Raw genomic sequence first — 15,743 nt, 5'->3', positions numbered from 1 at the left:
AGAGGTGGAAGCAAGAGAGGAACTTGGTGAAATTACAACCACCAGGGAAGCAGTACTGACCAAACTGATGGAGCTGCAGGCTGACAAGTCCCTGGGTCCTGATGGACTTCATCCTAGGGTCTTAAAAGAGGTGGCTAATGAGGTAGTAGATGTGTTGGTGTTAATTTTTCAAAATTCGCTAGATTCTGGAAAGGTTCCATCAGACTGGAAAGCAACAAATATAAACTCTCTATTCAAGAAGGGAGGGGGGGGAGGTAGAAAACAGGTAACTATAGGCCAGTTAGCTTGACGTCTGTCATGAGAACGGTGTTAGAATAGATCATTAAGGAAGTTCTAGCTGGGCACTTGGAAAAACTCAAGGTAATCGGGAATAGTCAGCATGGTTTTGTGCAAGGAAAATTATGTTTAATCAATTTGTTGGAGTTGTTTGAAGGAGTGACATGTGCCATGGATAAAGGAGAGCCTGTTGACATACTGTACTTGGATTTCCAGAAGGCATTTGACAAGGTGCCACATAAAAGGTTATTGCGCAAAGTAGGAGCTCATGGTGTAGGGGGCAACATATTAGCATGGATAGAAGATTGGCTGGCTGGCACAAAAAGAGAATATGCATAAATGGGTCCTTTTCTGATTGGCAGGATGTGATGAGTGGAGTCCCGCAGGGGTCGGTGCTGGGGCCTCAACTTTTTACAATTTATATCAATGAGTTAGATGAGGGGAGCGATGGAATGGTAGCTAAATTTACAAATGACACAAGGATAGGTAAGAAAGTATATTGTGAAGAGGACATAAGGAGGTTCCAGACCAATACTGATAGGTTGAGTGAGTGGGCAAAAATCTGGCAGATGGAGTATAATGTGGCAAAATGTGAAGTTGTTCACTTTGGCAGGAAGAATAAAAAAAGCAGAGTATTACTTAAACGGAGAACAACTGCAGAATTCCGAGGTGCAGAGGGATCTAGGTGTTCTAGTGCATGAGTCACAAAAAGTTAGTATACATGTACAGCAAGTAATAAAGGAGGCTAATGGAATGCTATCCTTTATTACAAAAGGAATTGAAAATAAAAGTAAGGATGTTATGCTTCAGTTATACAGGGCATTGGTGAGACCACATCTCGAATACTGTGTGCAGTTTTGGTCTCCTTATTTAAGGAAGGATATAAATGCATTGGAGGTGGTTCAGAGGAGGTTTACTAGATTGATGCCTAGAATGAGTAGGTTGTCTTATGAGGAAAAGTTGTACAGATAGGCTTGTTTTCATTGGAGTTTAGAAGAGTGAGGAGAGATTTTATTGAAGTTTATAAGATCCTGAACGATCTTGAGAAGGTGGATGTGGAAAGGATGTTTCCTCTTGTGGGTGAGTCCAGAACTAGGGGGCACTGTTTTAAAATTAGGAGTCCACCATTTTAGGACAGAGATGAGGAGAAACTTTTCTCTCGGAGGGTTGTGCAACTTTGGGACTCTGCCTCAGAAGGGGGTGGAGGTGGGGTCATTGAATATTTTTAAGGTGGAGGTAAATAGATTCTTGTTAGGCAAGGGAATCAAGGGGTATTGGGGGTAGATGGGAGTGTGTGATTCGATACACGAACAGACCAGCCATGATCTTATTGCTTGGCAGAGCAGGCTCAAGGGGCCGAATGGCCTACTTCTGCTCTTAATTCGTATGTTCGTATGCAAGAAGGCCAGAACTGGCCTAGTAAGATAAATGAGGCCTGACCAAGGTCTTGTACAAGAACATAATGGTATTCTTGCTTTCTTGCAAATTGTCCAGTGAATCTTTGAACCCTGTTTGCTTTGGCTATGGCTTCACGCATTGGTCATGACCCTTTAGGGAGTGACGCACTATAACACACAGATGTCTTTCTGTCACTACAGGCTTTGGTTCTTCTCTCTGTCGGATGTATGCATAGTTAGCATTAGCCTTCCCACACACATAACACAACACTATTCTAAGTATAAAGTCATTTTCCAAGGATGAGACCAATCCCCCAGCACATCAGGATTTTAGTAGCTGAGCATTCTCTACAGTCCTAACACCTACATCTGGATCATTAATGAACATAGTAATGAGCAGAGGTCTCACACTGATCCCTGTGGGACACTACTGGTAACCAGTCTCCAAGTAGATCAACATCCATCAACAAGTTTTGCGCAAGGGCATTCAGCCAATTCTCAATCCACTGCAGCAGATTTCTACTAATTCCTCAGGATTCTGTTTGGCAGAGTCTCCAGTGTGGCCTTATCAAAAGCTTTATGAAAGTCCTGGTAGACAATGTCTACCAGCTTCCCCCATCTACTAACCTGTTGACTTCCTTGAAAACTCAACCAGGTTGGTAAGACACCATCTCCTTTTCTGGAATTTAAATAGGTGGGCAATCAGAGGCTACCATCCTGTAATCTTGCTACCCAATCCGAATATTTACTATGTATTGAAATGACGCTGATCAAAGTTACAAATTACATTCTATGTGACTTTACAAAGGTAAACCATCCCTCCTCATCCTTCTCGACCTGTCTGCAGCCTTTCACACAGTTGGCCACATCATCCTCCTCCAACTCCCCTCCTCTAATGTCCAGCTCCTGGTTCCATTGTTACCTATCCGGTCGTAGCCAGAGAATTACCCGCAATGGCTTCTCTCCCTGCTCCTGTTCCCACACTTTTACCTCTGAAGCCTCCCTAGGATCTATCCTTGACCCTGTCCTTTTTCTCATATACTTGCTGATCCTTAGTTACATTATCTGAAAGCACAATGTCAGGTTCCATATGTACACTGACGACACACAGCTCTACCTCGTCACCACCTCTCTTGACCCCTCCACTGTATAAATTACCAAACTGCTTGTCTGACATCCAGTAGCGGCTGAGCAGAAACTACTTTCAACTAAAAACTGGGAAGATTGAAGCCTTCAGTCCACACCACACGCTCCATTCCCTAGTCACTGACTCCACCCTCTCCTGGTACCTCTCTGAGGCTGAAGCAGACCAATCGCAAACTTGGTGTCGTAATTGACCCCCAGGTGAGTGTCTGACCACATATCCGTGTCATCACTAAGACTGCCTATTTCCACCTCCTTAACATCACCTGACTCTGCCCCTGCCTCAGCTCATCTGCTGCTGAAACCCTTATCCATGCCTTTGTTAACTCTGGACTCGACTATTCCAATCTATTCCAATGCTTGCTCTCCAGACCAGCCTCCTAAACCCCATCCTTCGTAAACTTGAGCTCAGCCAAAACTCTGCGGCCCATATGCTAACGCACACCAAGTCCCATTCATCCATCACCCCGAAGCTCACTGGTCTACACTTTAAAATTCAGTTGTTTTAAAACCTGCTTTTTAAAAATAAACTTTGTCAACACATTCATTTCCGCAATTGTTTTAAAGGTCTGATGCAGACATTTCAATCATTCCATTATCATAGACAATTTGGAGAAAGAGCCAATCTATCCCGCACAGGGAGTGTTTGGGAGCAGGAGGTCATGTGTTAAAGTCGAACAGTTGTGGTGTAGCCTGAACCCCAGAAGCATCCAGTCTCGTGCAACTCACGTGGAATGATCTGTGGTAGGCATTCCATCTTCAAAACATATTTTTTACATGACTGGAATGTTTGCAAAAGGAGGTTCTTCCCACCAATCACCTCCAAGGCAAAGCATAAATATGTAATCAAATGGAAAGATTAAATCAGGCACAATTAATTGCAACAATTTGCGTCATCTTGTGATTTAACTGGTTGTCAAGGGCTTCAGGACAATATTTTGCCTAAGTGCAATGTGTAGTTGAAATAATGAGTAAGAATTCTCCCCGTTCAGTTGAACTTTACCTTCATACTTTCTCCAGTGATTTATTCTATCGGGTTTGAAAACAATGCACACAAGTTATACTGAGCAAGAATGCATGCATTCTTCGTAAACAATGCATTCCAGAAATAGTTTTCGGGACAATTTATAGTTAGCAAGCACACACCCATGTGAAGTATCATAATTCTTAGCAATAGTATCTTAATGAATTTAATTGTCTATAATCTTTGGTAGTTACATTTACTCATGATAGAGGCATTGGTCACATGTCTGACTGTCTAATAACACAGCTCGTTAATATTCCAATTCGCTGCTGTAGCAATATCCAAATTAGGCAGTTTGTTAATCGAATTGAAGAGAAAGAAACCATCCTGTATTCAGTCACTAGATGTTATTAGCACATGCACAACAACAACAACTTGCATTTATAAAGCACCTTTAACCTAGTAAAATGCCCCAAGGCATTTCACTGGAGCATTCTCAATGTTAGACACTGAGGCACATAAGGAGATATTACAACAGATGACCAAAAGCTTGGTCAAAGAGGTCAGTTCGAAGGAGCATCTTAAAGGGATAGAAATAGGGTAGAAATTGAGTGTTGTTGTGATTGTTTTACTCGTGTAAACCAGGACCAACAAGAGCCAATTTCAAAGACTAAGATCTCAGGGTGCAGACTTACAAATCATTAAAAGTAACAATGCAGGTTAATAAAACCATCAAAAGTGCAAACAAAGCACAGGGTTTCATAGAATTTGAAAACAAAGAAGTTATGTTGAGCCACATTTGGAGTACTATGCCGTGCACAGTTCTGGTCTTGATATTACACAGCATACAGCATCAATGTGGTTGACTCTTAAATGCCCTTTGAAATGGCCTAGCAAACCACTCAGTTGTATCTAACCGCTGTGAAGTCAATAAAACGAATGAAACCAGACAGACCACTTGGCATCGCACTAGGCACCGGAAACAACAATGGCAAACCCAGCCCTGTCAACCCTGCAAGGTCCTCCTTACTAACATCTGGGGGCTTGTGCCAAAGTTGGGAGAGCTGTCCCACAGACTAGTCAAGCAACAGCTTGACATAGTCATACTCACGGAATCATACCTTACAAACAATGTCCCAGACACTGCCATCACCATCCCCGGATATGTCCTGTCCCACCAGCAGGACAGACTCAGCAGAGGCGGCGACACAGTGGTATACAGTAGGGAGGGAGTTGGCCTGCTAGTCCTCAACATCGATTCTGGACCCCATGAAGTCTCATGGCATCAGGTCAAACATGGGCAAGGAAACCTCCTGCTGATTACCACCTACATTACCATCAAGCCAGGAGACCAACCCTGGTTCAATGAAAAGTGCAGGAGGGCATGCCAGGAGCAGCACCAGGCATACCTCAAAATGAGGTGTCAACCTGGTGAAGCTACAACACAGGACTACTTGCATGCCGAACTGTGTAAGCAGCATACGATAGACAGAGCTAAGCGATCCCATAACCAATGGATTAGATCTAAGCTCTGCAGTCCTGCCACATCCAGCCGTGAATGGTGGACAATTAAACAACTACCTGGAAGAGGTGGCTCCACAAATATCCCCATCCTCAATGATGGGGGAGCCCAGCACATCAGTGCGAAAGTCCCCAGCATCACAGATGTCAGACTTCAGCCAATTCGATTCACCCCACGTGATATCAAGAAATGACTGAAGACACTGGATACTGCAAAGGCAATGGGCCTGACAATATTCCAGCAATAGTACTGAAGACCTGTGCACCAGAATTTGCTGCGCCCCAAACCAAGCTGTTTCAGTATAGCTACAACACTGACAACTACCCAACAATGTGGAAAATTGCCCAGGTATGTCCTGTACACAAAAAGCAGGAGAAGTCCAACCCGGCCAATTACCGCCCCATCATCAGTAAAGTGATGGAAGGTGTCATCAACAGTGCTATCAAGCAGCACTTGCTTAGCAATAACCTGCTCAGTGACGCTCAGTTTGTGTTCCGCCAGGGCCACTCAGCTCCTGACTTCATTACAGCCTTGTTTCAAACATGGACAAAAGAGCTGAACTCAAGAGGTGAGGTGAGAGTGACTGCCCTTGACATCAAGGCAGCATTTGACTGAGTATGGCATCAAGGAGCCCTAACAAAACTGAGGTCAATGGGAATCAGGGGGAAAACTCTGCACTCGTTGGAGTCATACCTAGCACAAAGGAAGATGGTTGTGGCTGTTGGAGGTCAATCATCTCAGCTCCAGGACATCACTACAGGAGTTCCTCAAGGTAGTGTCCTAGGCACAACCATCTTCAGCTGCTTCATCAATGACCTTCCTTCAATCATAAGGTCAGAAGTGGGGATGTTCGCTGATGATTGCACAATGTTCAGCACCATTTGTGACTCCTCAGATACTGAAGCAATCTGTGTAGAAATGCAGCAGGACCTGGACAATATCCAGGCTTGGGCTGATAAGTGGCAAGTAACATTCGCGCCACACAAGTGCCAGGCAATGACCATCTCCAACAAGAGAGAATCTAACCATCTTGCCTTGACATTCAATGGCATTACCATAGCTGAATCCGCCACTATCAGCATCCTAGGGGTTACCATTGACCAGGAACTGAACTGGAGCAGCCATATAAATACCGTGGCTACAAGAGCAGGTCAGAGGCTAGGAATCCTGCAGCGAGTAACTCACCTCCTGACTCCCCAAAGCCTGTCCACCATCTACAAGGCACAAGTCAGGAATGTGATGGAATATCTCCACTTGCCTGGATGGGTGCAGCTCCAACAACACTCAAGAAGCTCAACACCATCCAGGACAAAGCAGCCCACTTGATTGGCACCCCATCTACAAACATTCACTCCCTCCACCACTGACACACAGTGGCAGCAGCTTGTACCATCTACAAGATGCACTGCAGCAATGCACCGAGGCTCCTTAGACAGCACCTTCCAAACCCACGACCTCTATCAATTAGAAGGACAAGGGCAGTAAATGCATGGGAACACCACCACCTGCAATTTCCCCTCCAAGTCACACACCATCCTGACTCGGAACTATATTGCTGTTCCTTCACTGACGCTGGGTCAAAATCCTGGAACTCCCTTCCTAACAGCACTGTGGGTGTACCTACCTCACATGGACTGCAGCGGTTCAAGAAGGCAGCTCACCACCACGTTCTCAAGGACAATTAGGGATGGGCAATAAATGCTGGCCTAGCCAGCGATGCCTACATCCCATGAATGAATTTTTAAAAATCCTAGCCTTTATTATTAGGGGCATAGATTACAAAAACAAGGAAATTATTTTAAACTTGAATATGTTACGACTGAGTCTGGAGGAATGTACTGTCTTTCTCTAGTTGCACTTCTCCATGGTCACAACATATATTTAATTGTTTTACCCAGTTGCTGATACAGCCAATTATATACTTTATCTATTTTAGTTTCAGGATAAAATCCACCAACCAGGTTTCTTTAAAAAACAAAATTATTAATTTATTATAAAACAAGACTTATTCAATAAAGCTGCAAAGCTTCTTAACACACAGATTGAAATATGAAAGTTCCCTTCTAAATGAACCCAACATGTGTACACGCACACAGGTTAAAGAAAAAAATCAAGAAGTATTCTCTGCCGAGATCTTTTTTACAAAAAAGACAAAATAATACTTTGGCCAAAGACTTCATAATTCTTGAAGGAAAAGATATGGTATGTCCTCGCTGGGCCTTTATACTGGTGTCCCAAATACACATCGATGGATATCACTGGGATCTTTTTGGAGTAGTTCTTTTCAGGTGATGTCCAGGATTAGTCATAGAGTGATACAACACTGAACAGGCCCTTCAGCCCACTGAGTTTGTGCCAACCATCAACCACCCATTTATACTAATCCTACATTAATCCCTTCTCCCCATAATTCTCCTATCACCTGAAAATTTTTGGCTGTGGGAGGAAATCAGAGCACCCAGCAGAAACCCACAAAGACACAGGGAGAACTTGCAAACTCTGCACAGGCAGTACCCAGAACTGAACCCAGGTCATTGGAGCTGTGAGGTTACAGTGCTAACCACGGCACCATAATCTAACAAGCTTTTTTGGGGAATCACTGCATCAGGAGTTTCAGCTATCACACTGGATTCTCAGGGTTTCTCAAAGAGGTAGAAAAAGGATGACCAATAATAGAACTGAAAGGTTATATCTGTCAGAAAGATTGAACAGAAGACTGAGAGATGACCTGATACAGGTCTTCAAAATTACAAAGGGGTCCGATAGGTTAGATGTACAGAAGAAATTTCCACTTGTGGGGGCTCCAACGCGAGGAGACATAAATATAAGATAGTCAATGGGAAATTTAGGAGATACTTCTTTACTTAGAGAGTGATGAGAATGTGGAATTGGCTACCACTGGGAACAGCTGAGGGGAATAGCAGAGATGCATTTAAGGTGAAGTACATGAGGGAGAAAGGAATAGAAGGATATGTTGCTGGGGTGAGATGAAGCAGGATAGGAGGAGGCTCATGTGGACCATAAACAGTAGCACAGACCAGACGGGCCAAATGGCCTGTTTCTATGCAGTTAATTCTGTGTAATATTATTTAAGTGGTTAATAGCTCAGAGAGTTTGGTGACTTGTTAGTGCCAAAAAAACAAAAATGCATAATGTTACCTAACCAGTCCTGGCACTTGGTTGGCATGTATACTGAACAGGACTGCGAGACATTCTTTTACAAAAATGTCTTTAACACCTACAGTAACCAATTCAACTGGAACAATAGCCACACCCAGTTTACATCGAATCTACAGCTCAGAAACAGGCCAGTCAGCCCAACTGGCTCATCAACAGAGATCAGCATAATCTGGGGAGAACTGAACTTGGTTCCCATTCTGATTCAACTCAGTATCTCAGGGGTATTTTGCACCATGGAGCTCAGCAATTACCAGCTGCATTTAACCAATTAGCAGGCCTAGCACACAGCTTCATAAATCAAGAGCAGAGACCTGTTTGATTTGCAACTCCTCCAGCCATCCAGCTGATCATTTTAATGGTTGGGAAAGCACTGACCCCTGTGGTTGTCCAATCTGCCCTCCCATTGAGCAAGGCTGTACCAGCAAAACGAACATGTTCAATTTACCCCATAAGCCTCTGGAGGCAATTTTCCACCTATCATTAAGTTTAATGATGTTTGGTTGCTGTGGTGACAATTGCAATGGTGAGTATAAAGTTGGACGAAGCTGGGGTTGGGCGGGTCCCACTGGCGCACAGTGGCAGCAGTGTGTACTATTCACAAGATGCACTGCAGCAACTTGCCAAGGCTCCTTCGACAGCACTTTCCAAACTCGCAACCTCCACACCTAGAAGGACAAGGGCAGCAGATACATGGGAACACCATCATCTGCAAGTTCCCCTCTAAGGCAGACACCATCCTGACTTGGAACCAAATCGCCGTTCCTTCACTGTCGCTGGGTCAAAATGCTGGAACTCCCTTCCTAACAGCACTGTGGGTGTACCTACACCACATGGACTGTAGCGGTTCAAGAAGGCAGCTCACCACCACCTTCTCAAGGGCAATTAGGGATGGGCAGCAATGCCCACATCCCAGGAGCAAATAAAACAAAAATTTCAGCTGCCTGACACTTCACAAGTCTTCATAGAATTAATGATTTTGAAGTACAGAAGGAGGCCATTCAGCCCTCTGTGCCTGTGTCAGCTCTTTGTAAGGGTTATTCCATTAGTCCCAATCCCCCTACAAATTTTTCCCCTTCAGGTATTTATCCAATTTCCTTTTGAAAGTTAATATTGAATCTGCTTCCACCGCCCTTTCAGACAGTGCCTTCCAGTTCATTATAACTCGCTGCAGAAAAAGCTCTCATCTCCCTTCTGGTTCTGTCACCATTTAGCTTAAATCTTTCTCCTTTGGTTACTGACTCTCCCATCAATGGAAACATTTTCTCCCATTTACTCCATCAAAACCAGTACCTCTATTAAATCTCCCCTTAACCTTCTCTATTCTAAGCAGAACAATCCCAGCCTCTTTGATCTCTCCACATAATGGAAGCTCCTTACCCCAGGTTCCATTTTGATGCGCAGGGCATGTAAAGCGACCACATCTGCAACAATATGCCCTCAAAACATACTGGAGAAACTTGTTAATTTGGTAGAGGTTTGGGACATATGGCAGATTGGATACAATCTGATTGACACGCTTCTAGTTTGGGGGAATGTCCCATGCCAAAATTAGAAACTTTGGATATCAATCTGGCTAATCCCAGATCACAATTACCTTGCACCACATGAAAGGCAACACACATACAAACACAATGTTGCATTGTGCAACAAAAGGCCCACTGTAGTACAGTTAGTCTCCCTCCCATTATCACACACTGTATCCATTCCCAATTGTTGCTTGAATGCTTCCTGCAGGCAACATAGGGGGAGAAAGGCAAAGGTAGCGATTTTATCCAGTATTGTGTTTGTAGAATAAGCACTAAAAGAGCCTAATGTGCACTTTGTGATTCTCCCCTGCAATTTCCATCTCACCCTGGGGTTGAGTACCTAGCAAGGTGCACTCTGTGCTCCAATTCTGACAGCTGCATCACTGGGGCAAAGTGGCCAATATGTGGTGTGAGAATTCTGGAGAAACAAGTGACACTCACAGAATCACATACGAACATACGAATTCGGAGCAGGAGTAGGCAACTCAACCCCTCGTGCCTGCTCTGCCATTCAATAAGTTCATGGCTGAACTGATTACTCCACATTTCCACCTACCCCCAATAACCTTCCACCCTCTTGCTTATCAAGAATCTGCTTCTACCACCTTTTGAGGAAGAGAATTCCAAAGACTCACGAACCTCTGAGAGAAAAAAATTTCTCCTCCTCTCTGTCTTAAATGGGCGACCCCTTATTTTTAAACAGTGACCCCTAGTTCTAGATTCTCCCACAAGAGGAAACATCCTTTCCACATCCACCCGGTCAAGACCACTCAGGATATTACATGTTTCAATCAAGTCGCCTCTTACTCTTCTAAATTCCAGCGGATACAAGCCTAGCTTGTCCAATCTTTCCTCGTAAGACAGCCCACCCATTCCAGGTATTAGTCTAGTAAACCTTCTCTGTACTGCCTCCACTGCATTTACATCCTTCCTTAAATAAGGAGACTAATACTGCAAACAGTACTCCAGATGTGATCTCACCAATGCCCTGTTTAGCTGAAGCATAACCTCCCTACTTTTGTATTCAATTCCCCTCACGATAAATGATAACATTCCATTAGCTTTCCTAATTATGTGCTGTACCTGCATACTAACTCTTTGTGATTCTTGCACTAGGACATCCAGATCCCTCTGCATCTCAGAGCTCTGCAATCTCTCACCATTTAGATAATACTCTTCTTTTTTATTCTTCCTGCCAAAGTGGACAATTTTACACTTTCGCACATTAGACTCCATTTGCCAGGTCTTTACCCACTCACTTACCCTATCTATATGCTTTGTAGCCTCCCTATGTTCTCTTCACAAGTTACTTTCCTACTTATCCTTGTGCCATCCGCAAATTTAGCAACCATACCTTCGGTCCCTACAACTAAGTCATTTATATAAATTGTAAAAAGTTGAGGCCCCAGCACTGATCCCTGTGGCACACCACTCATTACATCTTGGCCAGCCAGAAAATGACCCATTTATACCTACTCTCTGTTTCCTGTTAGCTTGTCAATCTTCTATCCATGCCAATATATTACCCACTACACCATGAGCTTTTATTTTCTGCAATAAACTTTGATGTGGCACCTTATCAAATGCCTTCTGGAAATCTAAGTACAATACATCCACCGGTTCCCGTTTATCCACAGCACATGTAACTCCCTCAAAGAACTCCAATAAATTGGTTAAACATGATTTGGGGCTATTCAGCCCATCCTCTCTGCACCAGCTCTCTGAATGAATAATTCACCGAGTGCCACTATATAATGAGTTATTTTTGTGTTGACTGATGCAACATAAATGAGATGCATGGAGTCCAGTTTGCTGAAGATCTCAAACAGGTTTATTACAGCTAACAAATATATTTGTTACAGAACTAACTATTTACAACACCTGCCTCTAGCTGTTACAGGAGCAGTGTGACTCTGGCTTTGAGTCACAGGACTATGTCCTGGCACTTAGCTCATTAGCATTCTAAGATCTTAAAGGGACATCACTCTTAAACGTAATCATATAACATCCCCTTCTTTCCAAAGATGTCTCGTATGCTAAAAGTTAAAAATACATAAAATTAGATAACACCAAAATTATTTACACAGGTATGGAGTTTATGAAATTTATGAATGCAGAAGCTTAAGAGTCCATATATCATTTTGGTGGTTTGGCAACTCTTCCAGATCTGGTTATGGTATAAGCTTCTGGGGATGTGGATTTCACCCTTGGCTGTTTTTGGTTTGCAGGCATGTTGTCAATGCATTGGTTGCCATCCTGTTGATCTGTTACACCCCCACCGTCGGAGCGTGCTCCCTCGAGTCCGTCATGTGCAATTGGAGTATTGCACACCTCTCTCAGTTGGCTTTGGTTCCTTCTCAATACCGCTCCGCTAGATGTTGTAATCTCAAAGGAACTAGGCTCATCACACACTCCGGACACCTCTGTGGGTAACCATGTTTTCATTGTGGGGTATATGACCTTGACCTTTTGTCCTATTTGTACCTGAGGTAGTTCCGTCCCTGCATGTCAGTCATGCACCATCTTCATTCTCCCCTGTTTATCGAGCAGTATCTCCTGCATCTCAGAGAATTTGGACAGATGATGGCTCAGCAGAGTTGTCCGCACTTGTCTGTCAAACATGAACTCTGCTGGTGACATAAGCCCATATCCATAGGTGTAGCTCTGAGGTGTAGCATGGCAACACGAATATCTTTTTTCATTGTCCTACACTTCAGAATAAGTGATTTAACTATACGAACCATTTGCTCAGCAAGACCATTAGGTCCAGGGTAATGTGGTGAGAATGTCCCATGGTTTATGCCCCATTTGGCACACATATCACTGAAGGGTCTGCCATATACTGTAGCCCATTGTCAGAAATAATTTCTTCAGGTGCACAGAATAGACTGAATATGGCGCTCAATGTGTCTGCGACGACTATGCTCAAATTGTATTTTAACTGTCTGACAATTGGAAATTTGGAGAAATATTCAGTGACTAAGATAAAGTCTTCTCCATTCATGGAAAATAGATCAGTGGCAATTTTGGACCAAGGGACTGACGAAATCTCATGAGGGTACAGAGGTTCTTTGTGTTGCTGTGGCTGGTGGCTCTGGCATGCCTCATACATCCTCACTAACCTTTCGATGTCAGTGTTGATCCTTGGCCAACAGACAGTGACTCATGCCAGTTGTCTTGTTCGCTCTATGCCCATATGGCCTTGGTGAAGTTGGTTCACGATGTCCTGTTGGAGAACTTTGGGCATAATCACTTGTTTACCTTGAAGGTGATGCCTGTCGAGATACTGAATTCATCTCTATAAGGCCAAAAGCATCTGAGAGTTTTTTTTATTCGTTCATGGGATGTGGGCATCGCTGGCTTGGCCAGCATTTATAGCCCTGAGTGGCCATTTCAGAGGGCTGGAGTCACATATAGGCCAGACCAGGTAAGGACAGCAGATTTCCTTCCCTAAAGGACATTAGTAAACCAGATGGGTTTTCACAACAATCAACAATGGTTTCATGGTCACACGAGACTAGCTTTTTAATTCCAGATTTATTAATTGAATTCAAACTTCACCATCTGCTGTGGTGGGATTCGAACCCATGTCCCCAGAGCATCAGCCTGAGCCTCTGGGCTACCAGTCCAGTGACATCACCACTACCGCCCCAAAAATCAGCCACACCCCAGGTGGGACTTGAAACCACAATCCCTGGCTCTGGAGGCCAGTGCCTTATCCATTAGGCCACTAAGGTTGCTCTGGCAGTGCTTTCACTGCGTCAGGCCAACCCTCTACAGTGCCTTCAGTTGTGCATCATTGGCTGTTTCTGATTGTAGTTGGTCACATTTGTGTTGACCAAAATGCAATAAATTAATTTTGAGCACATCTTCCACCTCGATGTCCATGCTGTCTACTTGTAGATCCAGTGGAACTTCTTCATTCTTGCTCAGATTTGGCAATCTGCTCAGTGTATCCGAGGTGACCATTTTGGTACCTGGTTTGTAGCCGACGTCAAAGTCATACCCCTGTACTTTCACTAAGATTCGCTGTAGTCGAGGTGGTGTGCTTGTCAATGGTTGGGCCAGATCAGCTCCAGTGGTTTGTGATCGGTTTCTACAGTGAACTGCTTACCGAACAGGTAGGTGTGGAAACTTGTGATCCCAAGCATCAGAGCAAGTATTTCACGCTCTATGTTTGAGTAATTGGATTGTGCTGAGGATAAACATTTGGAGCCGAATATAATTGCTTGGCCATCCTGTAGGATACACGCTCCTCACCCTTTCTGTGAGGCGTCAACTTCCAGGATGCTGATAATGCTTGTTTGAGAGACTCAAACTTATACCGATGGTCCTCCTGCCACACAAATGGTACGTCTTTCTTTATGAGCTCTCAACAATGTTGCTTTGTCAGAAAAATTTGGAATGAATGGTGCCAAGAAGTTGAAAAATCCAAGACATCTCTGGAGATCTTCCTTGTCTTGTGGGGTAGGCAAATGTCTTACATCTTCGAATTGACCTGGGTCAGGACAGATTCCACAATTGGAATAGAGGGAGCCAAAGAGATTGATGTGACTTACATTCACCTGGCCCTTCTTGCTGTTAAAAACTAGCCCTACGCGATGAGCTACTGTCATCAGTGTATGAAGATTTTGATCATGTTTTCTTTGGTTTTACCCGTTACTGCAATATCATCAGCGAAACATATACATCCAGGCACATTTTCTATAATTCTATCCATATGTTGCTGAAACAGATATTGACTGACAGATAAGCGGAAGGGTAGTCTCTGGAAGCAATATCTTCCAAATGGTGTTCTGACGTTGGTGACTTCCTGAGATTCCTTAGCTAGGTGGTGATGTTAGAGTGGAATTGACTAAAATGAACCACTCGATGCTCTGGTCTGTTCCAATCATCAGAAGGTTTATTTTCCATCGGTGGGGAGAAGATGCTGGGCTTACCATGCGCTTCTCCACTGAACAAAGGAAAATCCATAACGGATATACAGTTACTCAGCCCATCCCGGCTGAACACAATCCAATCATAACAGTTATTGATTACATACATTACATTCATTACCAATAAAATTACTAATTATGTATCATGTGGTTGTGGGGATAGCTCATGGTATGCCCCTGACCATCTCAGGATGTTTACCAGGCCCCCTTATCAACTATCCTTGAGTCTTCACAATGAATCTTTCTACCTCAGTCAGGCCTGCTTTCCTAGCTGCTTTGTGCAGTCTGCAATCTTTTTTTAATTCATTCATGGGATGTGGGCATTGCTGGCCAGGCCAGCATTTATTGCCCATCCCTAATTGCCCTTGAGAAGGTGGTGGTGAGCTGCCTTCTTGAACCGCTGCAGTCCATTTGGGGTAGGTATACCCACAGTGCTGTTAGGAAGGGAGTTCCAGGATTTTGACCCAGCGACAGTGAAGGAACGGCAATATAGTTCCGAGTCAGGATGGTGTGTGACTTGGAGGGGAAATTGCAGGTGGTGCTGTTCCCATGTATTTGCTGCTCTTGTCCTTCTAGTTGGTAGAGGTCGTGAGTTTGAAGGTGCTGTCTAAGGAGCCTTGGTGCATTGCTGCAGTGCATCTTAAAGATGGTACACACTGCTACCACTGTGCGTCGGTGGTGGAGGGAGTGAATGTTTGTAGATGGGGTGCCAATCAAGTGGGCTGCTTTGTCCTGGATGGTGTCGAGCTTCTTGAGTGTTGGAGCTGCATCCATCCAGGCAAGTGGAGAGTATTCCAT

This window comes from Heterodontus francisci, chromosome 10 (genome assembly GCF_036365525.1).
Source record: "Heterodontus francisci isolate sHetFra1 chromosome 10, sHetFra1.hap1, whole genome shotgun sequence".
Lineage (NCBI taxonomy): Eukaryota > Metazoa > Chordata > Chondrichthyes > Heterodontiformes > Heterodontidae > Heterodontus > Heterodontus francisci.
This window is presented reverse-complemented; position numbering follows the sequence as displayed.